General features: G+C 37.4%; 1 protein-coding gene across 1 annotated transcript in view; it reads right to left on the bottom strand.

Moving 5' to 3' along the window:
• ADCY2 (adenylate cyclase 2) overlaps positions 1-24,811 on the bottom strand; it is a 211,461-nt gene that overhangs the window by 83,521 nt on the left and 103,129 nt on the right. The window lies entirely within an intron of this gene.

Raw genomic sequence — 24,811 nt, 5'->3', positions numbered from 1 at the left:
AAAACAAAAGTTAGCATAAAATATAGCAAGGGTTAAAGCTTTCAGAATTAGCCTGGCTTCATTTTCTAAAACTCCTGAACAACATTTTCCATATTACTGTCAGTACCTTTTCCAAAGGATTTTCTATGGTTCCAGAAGTACTTACACATATAGGTATGCAGACAGAAACTCAGGCTTAATCGCAGGACAGGAATGGTAAATACCAGACCTTCAAGTGCCTTGTCACCCATCCCACGAGGACAGGCACTAAGTCTGTGTGTGCAATGCATAGAGAAAATCAGAATCCTAAAAATGCAACTGAGAAAAATTAGAGCTGTCAGAGGAGGCCACATAATTGGAATATAACCAGAAAAGAGTATTGGTTATGATTCTCTACTAAGAGTCAGCAGGTGCTTAGCTCCAGGCTGGAAAGAGGCACCTCTATGTGCTTGGGACTCTGTTGTGAGCAAAACAGTCTAGAGTCAGGCAATTTTAATTGAATTAATTTACTGCAAACAAAAACAAACCTCTCATTGCTTATTGCAGCTTTGAAAAAAAAAAAATAAGTGAGGCAGACACTTACACAATCATCTATCCTCCACACTTCCTGGTCTCAATTTTCCCTATTTTTGCTGTGGATTATACTCAGCCCATCAAAATTCTTGTGATGAGGAGACAGGCAGTATAGGAAGCTGGGAGAGTAGCGTGATAGTTTCTTCTGTCACTGTGTGCTTAACCACTTCTGTTGCTCTGTGCTTAATGGTTTCTGCTGCCCTTTTCTTCAGTGTCCCTGCTCTGGCCTGGGACATTGATGTGCTGCAGTGCCCTCAGGTGTGTCCCTGCTCCAGCATGGGTTGTCCATGGGCCACAACCCCTGAGAGGTGAGGATACCCTACTTGGGTGTAGAAGTCCTCTACACAAAACAGCCTGTGTCCAGCCTCCAGCAGCTGCCTGTTTCCTTGTGAACTGTGTTTGGGCAGAGGCACCATGGGTCCCTGCCTAGATAATGTTTTGATGCCTAATGGGTAATTTTTTTATACACAAAAAAGTTTTTTTCCATGGCTGTATTTATATTCCCCATGATAGGCTGGACACAGCTCTGGCTGACGTAGTGATTCTCAGAGTGTCCCCCACAAGGTCACCACATCAGCTGCCTGCATCTGTGGCCACTAACATAGGCTCAGTACAGAGCCACAGTGACCAGTGGTGCAGAAATGGGATGTCAGCTCCAGAACTTTTCATGCTTTAACATGGGTTAGATAATGCTCTCTGTAAGTAACCCTTGTTCAAAACAGTCCTCTGCCAAAATGAGACCTCATCTCTCTTCCTATCCCCATGGAGAAATGCTTATCAGTAAGCATGAGGTTATTTTGGAGGTAGAGCCCTAGCAGCCTTTTCAGGTGAAACTAATTACCTCCAATATGAAACCATTTAAAGATCACTGAAGCAAGTACTAGATTTCCTGTCACTGCAGCACTCCAGGTGAATCTCTAATCCCCAGACTCCTGCACAAGGGCTGCTGCTCTTCCTCTTTCTCTCTCTTGGGATATGCAATCCAGTGGGGATATTTGATAAAATGTCCTTCAGCACTGGAAAAGATGGGGTCTAGTTTTTCCCCTTGAGATATTAGGTCTGAATTCTTGTCCTCACATATTGAGGGTTTTAAAATAGATATAGTTCTATGTCTATTGTTTTGGAATCCTGGTTTACACAGTGATGCCTGCAAATTTATGCATGTGAATATGAATAGTGGAAAAAAAATATGAAAGCTGTAGCTGATTGATTGTGGCAGTGTTATTTCTAAAGGCAAATGTGGTATGGATGAATTAAATCTATTCTATGATTACTGCACTTATAAAAATTCCAAGCTTTTGAGTAATTTGGAAATGGTTTGTGACTTTACCTAAAATTCTTTTTGATTATTTCCAGCATACATCATCAATATACTCCATGCCTTTATTTAATTTGATTAATTTTGACATTCTGTATTTTAAACATGGATTAATAGATCTATCTATCAGAAAAATGTGTTGACAATGAGGCTTGTGTTGCTGTTCAAGAGATAAAACTAAAAGAAACCAGAAGGTAATATATAACCGATAACATTTTACCATGTAATTCACAAGATCATAATTTATTATTCATCTGTGAAACCTCAGCAATAGAGGCATAATAATGCCGAATGTTCAAGCTACAGGAACCATAATTCCTGGAAAGGATGGAAGAACAAAAAATTTACATCTTTAATGTAACGAGATGTTTATTTTCATACTTGGCTCCTGTTTCAGTGGTCTTGGTGAAATGTTTTTACTGCTTCAAAACTCTTTCTGTATGATATTAGCAAAGATTACAGAATATGTACTTTTTTTCACACTTACATTGCTTTTTGTACCATTTACACTATATAATTTTGAAGAAAATGGTAAAAAATTAGACTTCTATATATTTCCAGCCACTTGTAATAAGAAACATTATAAAATACACTTTCTGATTTTTATTAGTACACTATTGTTATTAATAAGCAAGAGGGAGGAAATTTCCTTCTCAATCCTGCCTCCAAGGTATACCTTAAAATAGTTGTCTTCCCCACGACAGCACTTGCATTGCCACGTTCAGCACAGCTTAGCAACATGCAAATACGAAGTCCTGCCAAGAATCCACAGAACATGTGCTAAATGCACTGCTGTGTTCTGATGAATCAGGGCCTTCCTACAGAAGGCCCTATATATTCAGTCTGGGTCATTGCAGAACTTGCTTGTTTGCAGTTTGCAATATCAGTATTAAGAATAATTGCCTTTTTTTTTTCCCCCAAGGGTTGTGACTGGAAGGGAATGCTTCACTCTGAATCAAGCAGATCCATCTAAATGAGAGTCACTGAGAGGTGCAGCAGAAAGAACCTTTTGGAAGACCGGGTGGAGCAATCAGGGAGAAAGCATGAAGAAGCGAGATATTACTCTACCACACTGCAACTGACTTCTGCAGAGGAAGCTCTCGTGCAAGTGTAAAGGTGACAGAAGATTTCCTAGAGACCCCAAAGGGACTTGCTGAGGTTGTTTCAATGCTGGAAGCCACTGGAAGCTGTTAACTAGAAGAGCTTTCTAGAAGAAGCTGGAGGAAACTCTGCCCTGCAAGGACTCAATAAGAGATATATTTTCAAGTTTGCTATTTCCTCTGTTTCATTAACAATTCTGAGCTTTCCTTAAGTAAAGAGTTAACTTATTCTAACTTATTCTAAGTTAACTATGCTGTAAATAAAACTCTCATGTTTGAGACTGGTAGCTATTCCATCCAAGGACCTATGAGTCATGCTCTGCCATACCAAGTGTGGTTTAAAGTTCGAATAAGCTCTCTCAGTGATTCAGCAAGGTTAAGCCTTTGCAGCCATGCCTACCTCTATATGGACTGCAGCCCATGCAGTGAGCAAATTCTATTTGGGGACAAAAGGTTCTTTCTTATTTGGGCAATTCAAAAGAAACTTCCATTGCAGAAGCTCATCCCTTAGCTTGTAACTACTGTTCAAAGAATGACACTGCACATACATAAGGTAGTTATTATTTAATGCTTGACAGATAAAGGTCTGCATCATATCTCTCTGGTGTGATACCAGTTCCTCTGCTATTCTCCTGTATCCTTTTCCTTTTGAAGTCTCCAAGGAAGCCTGGTGCTTTGGTCTGAGACTGTATGCTGAAATACTGACAGCTGATTCAGAGCAAATGCTCCATCTTTCTTTTGCAAACCTACAGCTCCTCCAGCAGACCAAAGTTCATTGGATTCGGGGCAGTAATAGATATCCAGACCAATCACCTCGCATCTTCCAGCAGAATTTCTTCAGAGTTCATTTTTCTGTCAACACTAAGGGGAAGATGACATTCAGATAACAACTTCTGTGCAGCAGGTTTCAGCTAACTTTCCTCGTCTATAGGTTCATATTTGCATTTTTCAGATGCCTGTTTCTAGTATCTAACAGCAGCACATTGAATGAATGGTTTCCCAGATATACTTTTTCTATTCAAGTGGTACAGAAATCCAACAGCATATGCAATACAGAATTTTCAAGTCTCTGCTTCCAGTGCAGAAGAAGAGAGTAAATAGATAGGAACAAAATATGGCCCAGGAAGAACTGGAAGACCAGCAATAAAATCATGTTTCTTCAATGTGACATAGGACACGACAGAAAGGAAAGATGGCTGGGCCAGCTGCCCAGATTTAAAATACCTTCAATTACCTAATGTGATGGGTTTATTTTTGGGGGGGAAATGGTCAACAAGAAAATGTGGGTCTACACCAAAAACTGGGGCCGAAGCTACACTGCAAGTTGGAGTAGCAAACATACTTGGAAACACTAGACAAGAACAATTCTATGATGAAATATGGAAAATGCCTGCTGTTAATCTTACACTAACAATTGGCTCTACCTTCAAAATCCATGTTATTTCATAAACAAATCTATCTGGCTACAGTAAAGCCAGAAAAAAAGCCTTGTAAATCTGTATCTGTACCTTATGAATTCCAGTAAATTACTCTTTGAGTATTCTTTTCATCTTCTAGAAACGTACATAAACTCTGTATACTCTGTATACTTGCATACTCAGGCTTTATTTTATACATGAATAGAAACTTAAAACTATCTTATATAACAAATTAAATTTATTTACGGCTTTCCTTTGGGCAGCATAAAGCTCACTGTAGAAGCTGACAGATCTTCACACTAAGGTGTACTATGTGACACTAAAGCACTTCTGTGAATAACACCGTGCAGACTGGTGGAACATCCTCCAACAGCAAATTATTCTTTCTGGGACTTGAAGATATTTTATGGTTGATAAGCAACTTTTACTGAAATTTTTCTTTTTTTGGAGCAACACAGAAAGTTAGTTAAAAAATAATCTGAGCATAAAAGAAAATTGAAGGGACATGAGGGATTTTTCTAAAATAAATTTTTAAAAAATTTCTCAAAGGGGAGAACTAATAAAATTTTAAATGTTTGGTTATGCAAAGACATTTTTTTCCTGTCCCATGACTGCTTACATTCTTCAAGACCCTTTTGTGAGGGATCTTGTCTTCCAGAAATCCAGGTAGCCCATATCAGTGGATCATTTTCACCCCCAAGATTTGAAACGTTCAGAGAATTCCTACTGTTTCCTCGACAAAATCTGTCTTGACTTTTCTTCCATACCTCACCCTCAACAAATGTGCAGAGATCTTGCATTCTACTTCTACTAATACGCCCAAAACAGACAGTGGGTTTCTAAGCCAGTGGTCCTCTGGCCTCCCTTGGAGCTCTGCTAAAACTCTTATCACAGTTGTCTCTCTCTTGCCCTGTAGAATCAGCACAACTCTGGGTGATTTCAGTTGTTCCATTCCTGAGCTTCTTTGGATCTCTCTGCTGAATACACAGACGTGAGGATTTGCTACCACTTATTTTATTTAATCTATCTATTCCTTGACCTCTCCTCCTCACACTTCACCTTGAGATAAATGCTGCAATGAGTTTTCCATAATGTAGCAAACTCCCTTCTTCCACAATGACAAGCATTAAAAAAATTATTCTCTAGATTTACTTTAGGGAATTACATGGCATAGTTCCTGAATATGATCTTACTCTGAAAGAGAAAAATCAATTAATTTCTAAACAGTGTTTCTTTCTAATAATTTTTATTTTTACAGTAACATCTCTTCTAGATGCTGATTTAATTTTCCAAAACCAGAAAAAATAATTTTTTAATTTTTCAATTTTTTAATTTCCCCCTTCATCTAAGCAAAATTTCAGATGCTTTTGTAGTTATTTAAAATTAATCTATTACCAATTTCCATACACCATAACAAAGTATTAAACATTAGGAATTAATTAAATTGAATGGCTTTCTATTCCTTTCTTTTCAATTTTTTTTGGAGGGGTGGGTGGTCGGGGGGTTTTTCGTGACTGAGAACAACTAGCTGGTCCAGAATAAACTAAATTAATACTTTACTTTCAGTGGTGGAGGGCAAGTAGCTTTCTCATGATTTATTTTTAACATTTCAATGAACTTCCAAGAAGACAAAGCAGGTAAGCTACACAATGTAGCCTAGTCCTTTAAAAATTTTGCTATTTCTTTTTGTATGTATTCTCTATCAACAGGTACTTGAATTCACTCAACATGACTTACAAGGGTAGGAATTTAAGTGTGTTTAAGGCATATCTTAAGACATACCTTCCTCAACAAGTGCCTTTTTTCTATTTGTAATTTATACAATTAAGTAGTACATACAAACATGAAATTTCAAAGGGCAAAGACGTCGTAAATTTGTATTTTTCCAACTTCTTAAAGCTGTGACTTGCGTACTAATTCAAATGAAATCAAAACACAAATAAACGAAATCCTACCATGCCATCTTCTTATTCTGCTGTAATTCATTACAAAAATACTTTTTTAAATATCTATATATTAAAAAAACCCTTTCATTTCAATAATACAGTGCATTTCAACAACGGATGCTACATAACATTCAAATATAAGTTATCCTACATCATTCAAGGCCAGATTGGATGGGGCTATGAGGAACCTGGTGTAGTGGAAGGTGTCCCTGCCCATGGCAGGGGCGTTGGAACTAGATGATCCTTATGGGTCCTTCAACCCAAACCATTCTATGATTTTATGTCCACCCCCTTTGAAAGAAGAACCTAACATTGTAGCTCTAGAGCTGAAAGGCTAAAAATCTTCCTTCTGCAAATGAACAAAACTTGCGAGCATATTGTCCGGTATAGGTATTGCCCTGCATAGGGATATCAGATATGACAGATAGGAACTTGTGGCAGTGGGGATACAGTGGTAGCACTGCACCAGTTATAATTAGCTCAAAGTAATGGGTATGGTGGGGTTACAGCAGTCCCTGCAGTGCTGTTTGTTAATTTGCTCAAGAGCACATCTTTTGCAAGGAGTAAACAACCCTTCATGTCTGTTAACACAGTCAGTGACTCAGAAGCTCTTACTGCACTCACCCTGCAGCTGACGCCAGAATGTTCCCATTGCCAAACCTACCTCACAAAATACAAAGCTTTTTAGAGGGCATTTTAGTTATTATTTTTTAAATATGTGGGGTTTTCAGACTAAGAAACCAATTAATTCAATAAGGTTATGCTCATCATCTGACCAACTTAAGCATCATTTAAGAAAGGCCACTGTAATGCAGGTACTGAATGACTTGGTGCATTTCTTGTCAACTAAAGCTATACTTTTCAGTTACACTACCCACTGTTTTCTCCTCTCAGTGAAAACATGTTTCATTGCAGATAAATGCCTAGTTGTTCTGATACTTTCAGGGTAAAGAGTTTATTTTATGAAAGAAAGTGTCAGATATTATGCCTGGAAATGGAGGAAGGCAGTGAGTCACTTAAAAGGCAACAATGGTGTGTAGAGTCTATGCTTATGCTCAAGAAGAGACAGAAGAGTTTTGACAATGGACAACAAGAATGACAGTTCTCTGAATCTGGCAGCAATGCAGCTCTTCTCTAAAAAACGTGATATACTAGACAAAGACAGTGACTGAACCATACGCTAATCTTGCATCAAAGTTTTCCTGAGTATTAAGAAAACAAAACTTTCTTGAAAATTACTATTCTACAGTAAATCTCTTTCCCAGAAGAGGAGGTGGTAGAATGACCTTTAAAGTGGACATGTGAAGACAAAGAGGCTACAAAACCTGACAGGAGGAGGATGTAAAAATGAGTACCATAGCTTGTTGGGAGAACTCTGGTCAAGTACTTTCATGGAGTAAATGATTGGCCTGTCCTATACAGAGCAAAAGTACCCAGGCTATATGAGCAACAATCTTTCCAAATCTGAAACCACAGACTAAGACAGTTTTGAAGTCTGCTGTGTGTGCACGTTATGTCCTTTCCCCCCTTGCCCCTGCAACGCAGAACTTAATTAAGATTTAAATATGGTTTTCTGAATGTCCCAATCATTTTCAGTGAGGATTGAGTATGTTCACATTTTTAAATTCATGATCAACTTGAAACTTTGTGAAACAAGGTTTGCGGGATCCCCTATAATACTCTGTCAGGATTAGTCATCTTGAGGATATTTGACAGCACCTGTAGAGGATAAAAATCCTTTGATGTATGCTGTATGCTGTCAGGGATTTCTTAATTTTTACAGTGACATCAGTGATCAGGACCACATTTTAATGTGATTTGGGGTTTAAAAGGATACTGAATCTCTTTTGAAAACATGCAATGTACTTTCAGTAGTGATGTACACTGTGGCCACTCCTTCAGCTCCCTCCATCCCATCAAGACAAGTTCAATATGTCTCTCATGGCTCTCCATAGTCCACAATTCCATTGTCTAGTTGTCCTGCCTCATTGATTATGCAAGATCCCAAGAGGGTTGAAGTCCTTACCTATTTCCATAGCATTGGAATTTTTTATCTTGTCACCGAGACTCTGATTACTTAGTTTACTCCTACTAGTATGGAAAATAACAGTATGCCTTTTCTGGAAATCACCACAAATCCTCACTGTAACTAACAGACATTTATCACGTGGCTTCTACTTTTTCATCACAATGTAGAAAAGTCTCTCTCCTTCTCAAAATTGATGGCTATTTTCCTACACATATTCATACAACATACACTTTTTTTACCAAAGTCTCAACAAACATCACACTGAGTTTATTTTTTTTTTATAGTACATCCCAGGCAGCATAGAAGAAATTTTGCAGATCTTACAACTGCCTGCATTTTAAAGCATTCCAAACATATGTGATTCTACTTAACTGTCATCAGAGTTTCCCGAGGATCACCTACTGCATCCACATTTGCATTACAGGCATATTATACTATGGTGCTGCCTCTTCCTTTTCTGTTCAGTGCATCATTATTTATACTCTTCATACCTGTCAACCAATTCACCTTCAGAAAGTGATATCTTTAAAATGCTAATGTATTCTATGCTATGCAACAACGTGCTTCTGTCTTTTACTGGCTAGATACAAATTTTAACTGAATGAAAAAAAATTAGGAAGAAACTGCTACAGTGATTTATGTGAGTAAGTTATAGTACATCTATTTATAGCATTACACAGCTTTTTAATGATAGTCTGTTGGCATAATTAAGACTCCTTGCACAGAGTTTGAACAAAAACATAACAACAACAATAATATTTAATTGCATTTTATATGCAAAAATCAATGGGGCTTCAGCTTACAGCAATATGTTTTTCATATGCTACTGATTCTAAATTGGGTTGTGACATACCATTTATTCCTCGAACTCATTGAAGATGCACACATTAATTTACGAGAACTCTACAAAATGCATATGGAAAAGAAAAATGAGCCCCACAGTTTACACAAAATGAGGAAAAACAGAGAGAAAGTTTATCACAGGACACACACAAGATAAGTAATCAATTTGCATTAGAAAGGCATATATTAACAGAGCAACAAAAGGTTACGTGACAGTTATGTATAAAAGAAAGGTTTCACCTAAAAAGCTGGTATAAAAAGAAAAACAAAAGCTTATGATTTTGATTAAATTATCTTGTTAGAACATAAATAACCCCAGACATCCTTAGGCATATTCACAAAGTATTTGCATGTCACAATAACAGTTCCAGGCACACTAACTTCCATCTTCTATTTTTATAACTCCTCTAACAAGCTGAACATATTTTTTCCCCTATGGTACCAGAAAACAAATGTTCCTTCTTAGCAAGTGCAAGGATGTGTTTTAAAAGAACCTAGAAGAATAACTTAAAATGCAGGAAGACTACTGGTGCAAAGTTGTTTTTTTTCAAATATGGAGAGAAAACGGAGTTGTTATCAATTTAAAATTCTGTTCATCACAGACAGATTTTGGCCAGCAATCTATACACTGAAAAATCAGTGATGAGCAGTTAGTGATCTCAAGTAAACCTCTTTACTGTACCTGTACTTTTAAAGAGTGTTGTCAGTGTGAACAGTATTACAGCTGCACACAATCCCTGTGAGCACTAGGCCTTTTTCTTAATTATGTAAAAAAAATGCAGCTCCAGTTGCTGCAGCATATCAGGGCTGCCTGAGGGTTCCCTTTAATGCACTAAAGGGCATTATTAAAGGTATCTGTGATGCACTGACGCAAGAACAAAACCAAATGTGACCTATAAAGCAAAGGGAATTTAACAAGACCAATTTATAATCTTATTTTCCCTTAGTCCTCTCACATTTGAAAGATTACAGTAGCCAGTATAGCTTAGAGTTGGGATGGAAGGCAGGCGTCAGGATCTACTCTGGCTAGAGCACTTCTAAAAGATCACATATATAATTGGAGATAGGCAGTGTTCCAAAGCTGTCTTTTCAAACGTAAGGAAAAGAGAAGAGCATAAAAGCATTAAAAAGCATGAAAAACAAAGTTCTGGAGAAATAACTTTCTCTGAGCAATAAAAACAAAGGATTCTTGTTCTCAAGGAGTTTAACACAGAGCTGGCAGGGCCAAAGGAACTTAAAATCTACTGCAGAAAGACTGCTAAAAAACTACATAACTTTTCATTCCTATCAAAAAGAGGAGATTGGTAAGATGCAAAGGTCTTAATTCAGGGCTATGAATCAAAGAAGTTGATACAAATTAATGTTGAAGTAGAACAGGTTTTAAAGCCAAGTGACAAAATGAACAGGAACAATTATCAGGGCCATTTTCTTTTCTGACAATACAAAGTTACTAGTAATAACTAGGAGAAAGATAGGACTGAAAAGCTGAAAACAGGTCGCAGAGGACCGTGCCCATGGGTTAACAGAACACACAACACAGTGCATGCAGCAGCTGTCACCAAGAGCTCCCTTCTGCCTGCCTCACCACTGCAGCTATTATGGTCCCCATGTTCCTGCTGAGAGACCTCTGTTTCCACTGGGCATGGGTAGCAGCGTTTTGGCACACAGGAGCTGCAGAGGTGGCTTGTGTGGAAAGAGGTCAGTGGCTCTGCCACAGACCCACTGCAGAAACAACCGACTCCATCAGCAAAGCTGGTATCTCCAGGAAAATGTGTGGGAAGAAGGGCAGGAAAAGGCAGACAGAGAGAGAAAGAGGAAACAAAAGGAGTGATACAGAAGAGGAAACACCAAGGTCAGCAGAGGAGGAAAAGCTCCATTCTGGAGCAGATATCCATGCTGCAGCCCATGGAGAACAATACCAGAGCAGATGGATATGCCTGATGAAAGTGCGGCTTCTGGAGAGCCCATGCTGGAGCAGAGGAAAACCATGAGGAGGAAACAGCAGCAGCAGAGAGGAATTCCTATGTACTCCCCTCTATTCCCCTCCATGCTGCTTGAACAGTGGGTGGGGAACTGGAAGTGAAGGAGTGAAATTGAGCCTGGGAGCAGAGGGAGGAAGGATATGGTTATATTATCTGTCTCTTTTGCTTCTAACTAGCCAAAGTTGTGTTAGTTGTCGAGAGATTAAGTTAATTTTCTCAAAGTTCAGTCTGTTTTGCCCACAGTGGTAATTGGTAAGTGATTTACTTGTCTTGACCCACGAGCTTTCTCATCCCTATTTTTTTTTTTCCTGTTTTCTTCCATTTTCCTGCTGGGGTTGGGAGAAGGTGAGTTAGTAGCTAGATAGGAGTTTGACTGCAAGCCAGAGCTAACCCACCACAATATTACACTGGTCTCTAAATACTACAGGAAACTTCCTATTCAATGTTGGAAAAAAAGATTGGGCTTGTTAGACTCCATTAGAGCCTGAAAATTCATTATCTGTGTAAAGTCATCAATACAGTAATTTTCCACTATCTGCTAAAAGCAGAAAATTAAAAAAGGCTATGCAAATTTAGTACTGTCTTACTGCTTGAGTAGTCACATTTGATGACCTATAATGAGAAAGCTGATAACTGCTGAACTTGAAAAATCTAATGAAAATAGCAAGAAAGAAACTTTAAAACAGGCACACAGTGATCTAAGCTTTAGATTATTTGAGACTGACTTAAGTAGCCATCAAATAAAACTACACAGGCAATGACTAAAACAAACAAAAGGAAATTATTTTTCACACCCTATGCAAATTATTTTTCACACCTTTTGCAGTTGAGTGGAACGTGTGCCATAGGACTTGTGGATATCAAAATCAGTTAAATGCCACATCAATTCTGGTTCATTAAGTAACTGAAGCTTGTGCACAGAGAGATCACTGGGGAAGTATATGCAAAAGACTTTCTTCACTTTTTCATAGGCATAAGCTACTGGCTAGCAACAAGATACTGGGCCAGGTGGTCATTTCCTTTGCCTCAGTGTGCCTGTTCTCATGAACTTTATTCCTAGCAATGTCTTTAACTCTGCTTTTGAACAACTTTTTTTGGTATATTTATAATATTTTAAATAAACGTCCTTGTCCTCTAAGCTTCTTGTGGTGGTTTAAATAATCTCTGTGTCTCCTTCCTGGCTTCAGATTTCAAATTATCTCCTAAATACTGTTTTCAATCAGTTTCCTGATTTTTGTGTAGTTACCTTTTTTTAAAGGTAACATTATTTTGGTTTTTTTTTTTTACCCTTTTAGCCATGCAGGGATGCTCATATACAAATACAATGTTCAGGAATAAATCAAGGCTTAATGTCCTTACGGTAGCTTAAAGAACTGAGAAGGAACTTAGCTTAAAAATTTGACCCTAATAAGCTTATGCCTGCATGGCTACACATGCTGTATCATGACCCATAAGAGACCACAACCTGTAACAGTTTCTCAGCCCGTATGTGTGTGACTGAAGCCTCCTGCTATTGTTATATTTGCCATAGGCAAAGATACTCTCATGTGTCCTCTCTCTAATTTCTCTTGTATTTCATGAGCAGTTCCTCATACTCAGTGAGAGGCTGAGAATATTGAATAGCTGGGACTTGACTTTAGCTTTTGCATCTTAGTGTTTTCAAAAGAGTTTATCCTTCTTTTCATAGACTATCTAGGGGGGAGTAGCAGGCAAGTTCTTTTACATTTTTGAGGTTTTTATTGAACGGCCTCCAAAAAAAATGGAAGTGGGGATAAAGATGCTGAATACAGTTTGAATTGGACCAAAATATCAGATATTCACAAATATTTAAAAGCACTAATCTGACTAATCACACAAAATAAATCCAGTAGTAGGAGTCAAACTTGCTGTTTTTCTAAAGAGTAAACCAGGCCTAGTTTTCATAGGGCAAAAGATATCCCTGAAAGGCTGTACAGGAAAAAAAATGTACTTTGAAAGAAGAGAGATATACATGAGGAATGTAAGAGCTGTCCCAATAGACAAAAAGAGACATGCAAGAAGACACCCATTTATTGGCAGAGGGAGATACGAAAGAAGGAAATGAAATTATATTTAAGAGTATAAAATGCCTTTTGAGATAATTTTAACAAGAATATCTGAGAAAGACTAAGGATGCCACAAATGCAAATGACAGAGGAAAAGGAATGTTTCCTGATGAAGTTATTTAAAGGATGGTTTGAGGTGTTCAAAGTGATGAATCTGGGAAAAGTCAGATGCAATTCTTTGCTCCATCAGATTTTATTACTTAATAGTAAAATAGAAAATCCAAAGCACTGGATAAAAATAACAATGCAGAAGAAAGGCAAGTTGGTTTATTAAAATACAGAGCAGCCACAAATGCATGTTAGCCAGAAGAAGAAGATTCTTACACAGTCAACAGAATAAGACTATGCAAGAGCCTTCAAATACAACAAGTTGCTGAAAAAACCCTATATGGTGTTAAGAGGGAGGGATCTAGAGGTACAAAAAGGCTAGGAGAACATACTTCCTTGCAATTTCAGGGTACAAGATTTGAGGGATGTTGCACACTTCCCAGTAATTGACTAAAGGGCATCAGTGTTGCAGCTATTTTTTTCTTAGATCAGTCTAATATTCTACACAGACAGTTGAATTGCATTAATAATATTTAAAACATGAAACCATTTTAAATTGCAGTAGTTCAAAGAGTCACAGGAAATTTTCTTTTCTTCACTTTAGGAGGAAAAAGATAAATACTACATATTAGATTAGGTTTTGGTTACAGCAAATAAGCAAAAATAACTTCTCTATTTCAATTCAATGCATGGTGGTTTATATAACTACACTCTGAAAGCAGGAAAACTACTATATAGAATGGAGTGGTGAAAGAGCAATGAAACCATGGAGACAGTTCCGGTCCACCAACGGTACTGATTTAAATGTGGATTTTATCTGACCTCCAGTAATTTGATTTTTAAACAAACATTTGGAAATGTAAAAGTGAAAGGACAATAACATATTATATTCCAAGGTCCTCTAAAAAGTCAAATTGTACTTAAAAAGGAAAATAACACTGCCAAAGTGTTTAACAGTACAGAAAATCACCTAGACTGACTGGAGATAATTAGACAACACAAAATATCAGAGGTCTAGAAAACATGTAATACAAGCCACAGTGGAGGAAACTGGGCTTGTTTGCTGTATTAAAGGGCAACAGCCTTCAAGTTCACAGAAGGCTGTAATAAAGAGGAAAGGAATAAATCTCATTTTTTATCCAATGCAATTCACAGGCCTAGATTGCATTGTGGGTTAGTTAAGATAGGTAAAAGGAAATATATTCCCCAAAGATAAAAACTGAAGGAAACAGGTCATCTAGGAAAGGTGTAGAAGATCCAGATTTTGTAGAGATAGTTAAGACAGACATCTGTTGAGGATGTTTCAAGTATCCTTGGTCCCATCACCAAGCAAGGAGAAGGATCGAGTAACCTCTTCACATTTGAGACTTCTTTTCCTACATTGTACAAAAACATTTTTAAGTAGGAATAAAACTTTCTATAAACTATATTTTGAAAACGGATCTAGTAGGGGCTACTCTACAATCCTGCTTCTGCTCATGAAAATTGTTCAAACATTTCAGTTAGACGCAAACCCCTACTTTTAAAAGGAACAAATTCATTTCAAGAAATGGATTTCAGTAGATACAGATGAGTTGAATATGGAAGTTGTAAGTAGTTAAATCTGTGGACTTCTGCATCCTCTCTCAATTAACTTTTTCCTTTTTATTCCTTTTTGAATCTCTGCCACCTGAAAACACATTAAAACCGGAGGAGGACGGAAAGAATTCATTAGTGGCTCCGGTAAGGATTTAAAAGGAAAGTGTCACGTTTCAGTGAAATAAGGAAATACAGGGAGAGGAAGTTTGGGGAGGGTGTTTACTGTCACTTCCACAGCATTTTAAAAAGGTTAAGCAGATTTTTATCAAGACGTCAAATTTACTCTGACCTATAATCATTTCAACCAGATCTACCTCAAAAACCAATATAGCTGTAATTTTTGAGTTTGTTCCCTTACTACAGCATTAAGACTTTTTTTTTTTTTTTTTAACAAGAGGACATTTGTCGAAAATAATGACTGTTAATGTGATAATTTAGATTTATACAAACATATGACTTAGTGTTATTCAACATTCTGGTTTAAAAATTAGCACAGTAACACAGATTGAAGGGCTTGCAATCGAACTTCCTGGCATATTTCTAAATGCAATTTACTGAGAAACATATTTTTATGTTGAGTATTTTGTATAGCAAGTCTGAGACATTGCGGGTTTCCACAAAGCTAATTGATAATGCAGAAGAACAAGTAAATTTAATGGTTTTAACAAAAAACTACTTTTCTCAATGTCCATATATATTGAGAGCTGTTGTACATAACCATGCTGTAGGTATGTATACACCCAAGCATCTGAGGTTGGACACGCACCTTTTAGCTCTAAGAGTAACAGTATAAGCGCACCCATATCACTTCCCCCTCCACTCCATAAAAATTTACGTTCCTCTCAATCTGACAGACTTTTTATTTAAAGGAAAACCAAAATATAATAAAACATAAAACATGGCTCTGAGAGTCAGCAAGGCACACAGGTTGTGAACATCTTTCAGGGCAACACAGTTCACAGGGCCTCTACTTACTAGCAAGTAATTTTTCTTTCTCATTTTGTTAAAGCATCCACATGCACAATTCTTACCAAAACCTCAAAGATAAATGGAGTTGCCTCAGAAGAAACCTGGTGACCTATGGGGAAAGACTGGTTTTCCTAACACCGTCTTTGAGAACAAAAGGCTGAATCCAATGACCACTACAAATGGAAGGAAAGGGATTTTCTTTAAGAAGTCAAATCTGTGGGTCAAATATGTGACAAGTTAGATGTCACTGATATGACTGCAGTGCAGCTGCAGTGTAGCTTGGGCGGAGACCAAAGGTGACAGCCTCAGCCAAAAAGCAGCTCCTAAGGGAAGGAGCAATGAGACCATACTATAACTTCTTACAGCTTTCTTCATAACAGCTCTTAATAGCAACTTGACCTTGTACACAACTAGCTGAGTCCTAGAAGGAAGCAGAGTGGGCTCCTAAACTTGACATCTACCACTTGGTACGTGCTTTTGGTTGAAAGCACCACAGAGTAGTATATTTTGCAGAGTTATTTTCTAGTGGTCTTTCCCACAGTATGAAGCCCTTCAGATCCAGAGAATTGCTAAAGGGATGTAAGGATTTGGCAGAAAGAGGAAAGAAAGAGAAAGGTAACTAATTCACAATTTGAAAAGAGTCAGAAGTAATATCTAGCTAGGCCATTGACAAGGTCATGAACTTCCAGAAAAGTCTCTATTTAGCCAGACTGCTGAGAAGACCTTAAGACAGCGAGCACACCTTTCCCATTACAATCTATGCATACTAAAGCAAGGAGGAAGAACACAGTGGCATATAGGGTTCAAACACCCCCAGCTTACGTTGTTCAGTGTATGTGCACTGCCAGCGCGAATGCTCATACGGACAATCACTTAAAGAACAAAATGTACTAGAAGTGATGTAAAGAAGATATTTAGAAGTGATAGGGTTAATAAGAATTTTAGAAAAATACATAACTATTCGTGAGCAGCAATACAGAAGGTATTTAAAATTCCCAAAGGAAATTAATTCAGAATTAAAATACCTGTTTACAGTATGGAAGCATGTATGTTGGAAAGCAGTAATTCTGGAAAGAATACAGAGTCCATGGTACTTAACCCAATCAGCAGGATCTCCCTGCATGATGCTGCTGCTAACAGCAGCAACATAGGCCAATGTGACCTATAGATTTATAAGAAGACTTTTTATCTATCTTTACCTCTTTATGAGACTTTCATTGTGAATATCATTGATAACAGTGTGTTCAGATACGCTTGCTATAAAAATGATCCAAGAAATCATGAATGAGTTTATTAAAAGGTCCCAAGAATGATCAAATGCCTGGAAAATCCTCATTACAGAGAATCCTTTAAGACATTTAAGCTATTTACAATATTGTAGGAATATTTATGACATGACTGAGCAATTCTGTATGTGAAAAAAAAAGACTGGAAGAGGCCCCTGGATTATCAAAATTTATGTGTACTTTCTGTAGGCACAATATCCTGTAATCCCTCTCTGTAAAGAATAATTTTTAATGTAGAGAGCTGAAGAAGACATAGTAAGGTTAATAAGGACAGAGGAATCTAGTTGGATTTAAATAACTTTTAACAGAAAATAAAATGGCAATTTAAAAATGAGGTAATTAATTATGGGTATAATTAACAACTGAAAACTTTGGACTCACTGTCAAAAGACATTCTCTTTCTAAAAAGAATGAATTTTTAGCTATTAATTTTAGCTTTTGTAATGTGGCTGACAAAATTGCAGGTGCCATGAAAGAAATTAACATTTGCCTTCCAGCTATATATTTCAGCCAAACTATCACGGTATCTATGAAAATGGGGTAATTAGCATCTCTTAAACTACACATTTTCCTCATAAAACAAAGCAGCATGACTCAGTGGTTTATCTATGTTCGATGTAATAAATTACCGCAGATCAACACACATAGAGGCAGCTGGAATCTCTAGTTGACTGCAAAATGTTAAATGACCTTTTCTCACAATGAAGTCCTGAGGCAGGAAAATACATTACATGCAAGAACTGCAGCGTCTCCATTGACCTGTGCAGTAGTTACTTGCAAAAGTCATTTGCTAAGCCATTAATTTCAAAATTGTGGACAATATGAGTGTCTTCGTGTAAGTAACTACACTTCCAATAGTGGTATCTCTCCCCCTACGAATGAAATACACATTTCCCGGAGTGAAAGGCACAGTTTATAACATTTCAAAACATGACAAAGCCTTATTTCTACATCAGGAGTCTCTCACAGCTCCTGCAAAAAATTTAGCAGAGCAAAAAATGGAAAATAACAGTTAAGAAAAGTCATCATCTGTCAATAGTGTTTTGCTATAAATTTCGAGGTAATTTTTCAGATCCCTGAAAAAGCACTGAAAGGCAGTATTCCACACTTGATGGACCTCTGGAGTTTTCCAGAATGGTAAACTGAGAAGCTGCATATGAAGAGGGTTAACCAATCACCCCTCCTCACTACTCTACCTCTAAAGGGGAGTTCCTATGCAACTTTTGAAGCAGTGAGGTGTTATGGAAGAATAATTCGAGGGCTTAAAATGAGATGCAGGTTGCTGATGTAGCACATGATCCTTTTCCAGGCAAGGAACTGAATATATTTTCTACTTTACAAAAACTCTGGTCAACAAGGCATTTGTGAAGCCTCTGCACTTGCTATCCTTACCTTTGTTATGGCTTTTTGATTTACAGGTCTCGGTTGTGACATAAAGCTTGAAATCGAAGTTTCAGATTTTTATTAAATATTGAACTCTGCGGGAAAAATAATTGCAGACTCTTAATTAGACACCAGAAAATGATGATTATTTAGTCCATTTCAAATTCTTCAGTGACAGGGCAACCTGGGCATAATGAAGTGACAAGTGGCACCTATGTGATTTTCAAATCATTCAACTTCTCATAACAAACACAGATTCTTCTTGCAAAATTACTATTATTCTCATCAATAAGTGGGAGCAAAAATAGCTACATAATTTCTGGTGTAACGTTCCTGTAAGCAAACAGTTAGTATGAGAAGCTTGGATGCAGTAGCACTTGATAGGACTTTTTGTTGATATAAAAAATATTCATTTGCCATTATAAGATACAGTTCAAAGGAACATTTACCTTTTCATTTCTCTCTATCTGAAATCATAGTGTTCCTGCATTTCACAGCACTCTGCTATAGGAAAGACATTAAAGAAAACTAGAGACTCACTGAGAAATTCAGGTTGGAAGTCACCTCTTGTGATCCAAGATCTTGTTCCAAACGGGGCTAATTTCAAAACTAGATGAAGTCACTGAGGGCCTCTGTAGCCCAAAAAATACGATTTTTACCATAATACCATAAGATCTGTATTCAACACAGGATACCTAGGCTTCTCTGAGCTTGCCTTGGCCTGATTTTTAGTTGTGGCAGCAATTGCTTGGTGGCCACGTGCCTTTTGCCTCCCTATGATGGCTTTGCTCTGGAGCACCTGGGACAGGACACTGGCACCCCTACCTAGTCACTGTGGGAAAACCAGACCCTCTAGGGTAACAGGGCTGGGGGACAGTAGCATACAGCCTTGAGTGGAGTAAAATTGAGGAAGAAGGGGGTTTAAACCACAAGCATTTACCTCGTCCTCATGAAGAACTTGAGACATCTTGCTGTGAAACCCTAGCTTTCTGCTCAAGTAACATTGATATAATTCACCTTAGGATCCAGAGGGACATATGAAGCATAACACTCAAAATCTTGTTCATGGACTAAAAGAAAATAAACCTGATAACACATACACAGACATACACACACACACACATAAAGCTAAGATTTATTTACACTAACATTTATTGTTAGTATAACAGAAATCTTAACAGTCTGATCTAAGAATTAGTACTACTCCTGCTCTAATTATTAGAGGGGAACAAAAAAAGAAAACCAAATAAAGAAAAAAGTACTTCTGTATTAAAAAGGCAAAGTCTCAGTAATAATAATACAGCTTAAATTGTTATACATACAATTATTAGTTTATAACCCATCTTCTGGTAAAAGGCACATGCTCTAACTGTTCCCGTGGGTTCCTAAGGTTAATGGCTTCAGCCTGGCAGTGGTGGTGAAAGACTTTCAGTAAGTCATCAGCATCTGAAGTCCTTTGTGAGGAGGAGTATGATGCTGATGGGTTACTTCTTCCTCAATCTAAGATCTCTTTGCAGTAATTTTTAGATGTAAGACAACACACATTTCTACCTTGCTTTTTCCTTGCTAGTCTGCAAGTCCATACTATATCCACAATTAACATATATGGTGTTTTATATGTCTTAAAACTTGTTCTTTGTTTCCCCTAAAAACATTTGTGTCCAGGTTCAGGTCTGTATTTCTTGAAGTGACCAGTGATGAACCACTTATAGACCTGCGGTCTCCAGTGCCAAGCCTGTGAGTCATCTCTAATCATCGCATGCCTGTATTGCTCTGCATGGCATTCTGTGTGTTCACTTCTTAAGGCTTCTACTATCATGTCAGGTCTGCATTTTTCCAGATTATGTTACAGTTGTAAATATCTCATTCTTCACAGAGTAGCTGTTCATTACTCTTATTTATATAATATCTATGGCGGTACTGTGCCATAAGAAAAGTAAAATTAATTAGCAATAGCCACCTTGTCAGAAAAATTGCTGTTACAGCAAAATCAAGTAAAAAATAAAAGCTCCAGGAAGGTCAAAAAAAATTCAGACAGCCTTAACCCTGAGGCCTTGCAAACTCAGCACAAAGCACGTGGCAATGGCAGTACTGTATTGCAGGGCTACGTGGTTACAGAAGACTGAGGACAGCAACAGAATAAAATGAATATTTTCTGCATAACAGTTTTAGCTGTATTTATGCTTTTTTGGTGTTAATTAGATAATGTGGACTGTGATTGTTGTTATTATTATTGTAAATGAAGTATTACCAATAATTGTTTTTTGTATTTTTGTTAGATTGTTAAGACTTTAATTAGCCTAACAAGAGATTCTGAGCTCTATATTTATAGTGCTGAAGAAGAGTTGAAGCCTAGCAACTGGTCCAGTTGAAACTTCACAACCTCCCTGAACACAGATTCCAGCATCTCTCCAGGTACCCTTTTCCAGTGCTTAACCCTTCTCTTGGGGAAGAATCTTTTATCTCCTTCCAGCCAGGGTTTATCCTGTCGCAGATCATGACTATTGCCTCTCATACTTTTACTGTGTGCCTTTGAGAAAAATCTAACTGCACCTTTTGTATAAGTTACTTCAGATAGTAGGTAGACGTTAGTTTTCCCCTCCAAGCCTATTCTTCTGCACCTGAGTTCCCTAAGTCTCATCATCTGTCATGAGCACTAGTCCCTCAGTTACCCCTGCACCCCTTCAGTGGACTCTCTCCAGTTTCTGTTTGCATAGTCTATCCATCTTTCCCATGGTCTACCATGAAAAACTTGCACTTGCTCAGAACAGGCTTTAATTCTAGTAATGACATGTAGATTAACAGAAAGGATTGGCATCTGACCCATATCTATGTGTACACATACTATTGAAGTAGAAAATCAATTCTAAACTTTAAAAGACCAAAGCTAGTTTTTGTTTTTCCTGTTTATTAGCATTGAAGCCATGAGAAGAAAAGGAAAATGAGGAAGCTTAGAAAAACTATTCTGTGTTCATGAAAATATTAATAGCTTGCCTTTTAAAATGCATTAATTGAACTTACAGGAATCCACATTTTATAAATTAGTTCCAAATTATGGACTTCAATGTTTCTGTTCTTTACTAATAGCCTCACGCTTCATAAATGTGCAAGGCTTCTCTGTTTTAGATTAATTTTAAAAAATTTTGAAATAGTTCCTTTAATGAATGGTATTGCTTCACCTTGTTTCAGTGAAAAAATTAAAATCCCACTCAATGATTTGAAACCTCATTCATTTTCATCTGCTACCTGAGTGTTGTTTCTAAAACTGTCATTATACTGCCTCCTTTTCAAAGACAGCATTTCAGAGAACCCACTGAACACCAACACCTTACAAACACCTCCCTGTGATCTTGTAAGAATCTCCCAGTGTACGTTCCTGATGCAAAGCACCATAAGAGAGAAGAGCAATTATGCTAACTGCTTGTCAGCATTTAAGATCTTGCACTCAGTGTGAGTCATTACCCCTACAAACTGTCAGCCAGACTGTATCACTGAGACAAATAACACTAGGAAAGGCTGTTTTAAATATATATGTTGAAATAAGGCTGCAAACTAAAAAGAGGTCAGAATAGTTCCCTGTTTCTCTTTTATAAACACTGAAAAGACATAAAAGCTGTGCGAGAAACACCAAAGTGTGCATTGAAAATACTGCTTTTTATTACAGGAGTTAAAAATGGCCCCTGTCCTGCTGGGAGGTGTCACTAGCCATAGCTTCCCATCCCTTTCAGAGCAGCCAGCCTTTGTTGTGCCCTAACAGAAGAAATACATAGTGGTATGGGTACAATATGTCCAACTTGTACTTCAGTATATATACACACACTCCTATTTCACCAGATTCTAATGTACATTAGCCTTAATTCAAAACAATGAAATTGGTGTTTCTCTTGAGTTCTTTGGCATAACTGTTGAGTGGTAATTCAATATACTTATCTATTGATCTATCAAAATGGTGTTCTCAAAAAGACTATTCAAAGACACACAAAAAAACCTGTAACAACCTACATTTTTTATGAGCCTACTCTCAAACAAAATAAGAGGAAATTCATGGAATAATTTAAATATAAATTGCACATCTTTCAAAAACAATTATAAAAGACATGATGTCCCTGATCTGGAAAAATGCGCAAATTTGACCTGGAGGCCTAACCATTTAGAAGCACATCCTACACTCTGCACTTGTGCAAAAGTAGCTTATGTAAAGTAAATTAAAGTAAATTAAATTTTTTCCTGTTACAGAGATGTAGAATCAAGGGCCATGCTACAACCTTTTACAGGCTAATAAAGGCTTTGATCAAAACCAATGCTTTTTAAAATGCACTCTGCTCCTACTGTTTCAATGTATCCCAGTTCTCTAAAAATAGTCACCAATATGATTGACTTGCTTTCTGAATACTAACAATGTGGATTCTCTTCTGTATCTTCTTGGCAAAACAAGCCGTGCTAAAAGACAGACTAAAGTACATCCACTTCTGAACTAGTTTGCAAACAAAGAAGCATGTTAATCCTGGGGGAAAAAAACCCTTATCAAATGAATTCTCATTTACCTTTTCACATTTAAATATGTAAAAACCCTAAATGTGATATACGGAGGTACACATCTAGTCTTTTTGGTTGGAAAAACCTTGACATGAGATAAAGGACATACTAAGAGGTTAAGGGCATAAAGGCTAAAGAAATCTATATAAGAAGATCTGAAGATCTAATTATTTCTTTTTGAGCTCATTAGAGGTCAAAAAGATCACTGACATCCACAGAACACTTCTCTTTATTAAGATATTGATCCATCTGTTATTGACACAGACCTGCAATACACTACTTCGAGCTGTATAGATGTCTTAACTAATTTGATACTTTTATTCCTACCAAAACACAAATATGACAACACACACTTATATATATATATAATGTATAAAAAATTATGTACAATTTCCTTCATTATTCTATAAGAATGACACAGTTTATCACTAAAAGATGGCTTTTGCTGCTTTCCATCTTGCTAGGCTACAACACTTTTGAAACACAACTCCAAACACCAAAAAGGAAGCATCTGTCACAGAGTTCCAGAGTGTTTTGCTTGTTTTCACTGTCAGTTCTGGAACACCTTCAGAAGTGACAGTAAACCAAAACTACTTATTTATGTCTTTCCAAAGAAATTAGTAGTCTTTAGCAAATAATATACATTTGCAGAAAATACCAGCTAGCACTATGTCTGCTGTAACTACTGTCTTCTTACAAGCAGCATCCTTATTCCTTTGAATTTGATGTCGAGTAACACAGCCCTCCTGCTTCTTGAAGATACACCAATGCATTTCCTATGCCTGAAGGAAAATGCAACCAATAGTAGAAACCTGGGCCCTTACAGCTGTGCTCAGGAAGCTAAGAATTCAGGTCTCTCCTGAATAAGGGAGACCTTGATGCCTGCTAGGAATTATGCTGTTTGATTACAGTCTGCATACATGCTTCTGGCAGTCAAGGCCTAAGCACAAGGCCTAAGCACAGGGAGAACTGCTAACCATTGTCTAAAATGTCACCATGAGCCTAAAAGCCATCAAACCAGGACCCACATCACTGGGCATTGCCCAGTCTGGAGCAGTATTTCTCCCAAATACCTGGCATTGGCTGCTCTGCACTCACAAGCTGTTTCACTGGAACAAATTTGAAGATACTCTTGCATATTATCAACAGACAGTAAAACATGCATTGTGCACTATCAGTTACAAAGCCTAACGATTCACTGCACACAGCTCGTGAAGGCAGAGATAGAAACACAAATGATTGCTCTGACAAACCTCTCCTGCAACAGTACCTTATGCAGATTTTGCATCTAATCATCAAAACTTGCTTTTACCGTAAAACTTTCTCCTTAAGGAGTTATAGCAACTTCAGCCAGTATGCAGTCCAAGTGCCCAGCAGAATAAGGATAGCCCTCTGAACACGTAACCTTTTGAAGTCCTGGTTGGGGCTTTTCATTGCTTTTTCTGAGAAAACAGTGTTGGTGATGGATCTTGAAAACTTTAATTTAAAATGGCTACAGGAATTTGTGAGATAGACACGACATACGATGTGTATATCAGCACTTTTTGTGACAACAGCAACGCATCAGTGAAGACTATTCTCTGACCCAGAGACTCAAAGATTTTGAGTCTTGGTGACCTTCAGAGCAAAATGCACCCATCTTCTTTACTACTTGATGAAATCATTTGTATTTCAAATTCTCTGAAATGAATCTGTCAGGATGATAGGCACTGTACAGAGCTGGCAAGGAGAAAAAGAAC

The sequence above is a fragment of the Chiroxiphia lanceolata genome, chromosome 1 (genome assembly GCF_009829145.1).
Source record: "Chiroxiphia lanceolata isolate bChiLan1 chromosome 1, bChiLan1.pri, whole genome shotgun sequence".
Classification (NCBI taxonomy): Eukaryota; Metazoa; Chordata; class Aves; order Passeriformes; family Pipridae; genus Chiroxiphia; species Chiroxiphia lanceolata.
Note: the sequence above shows the minus strand (reverse complement) of the source record. Positions and strands in the feature narration are given on the sequence as shown.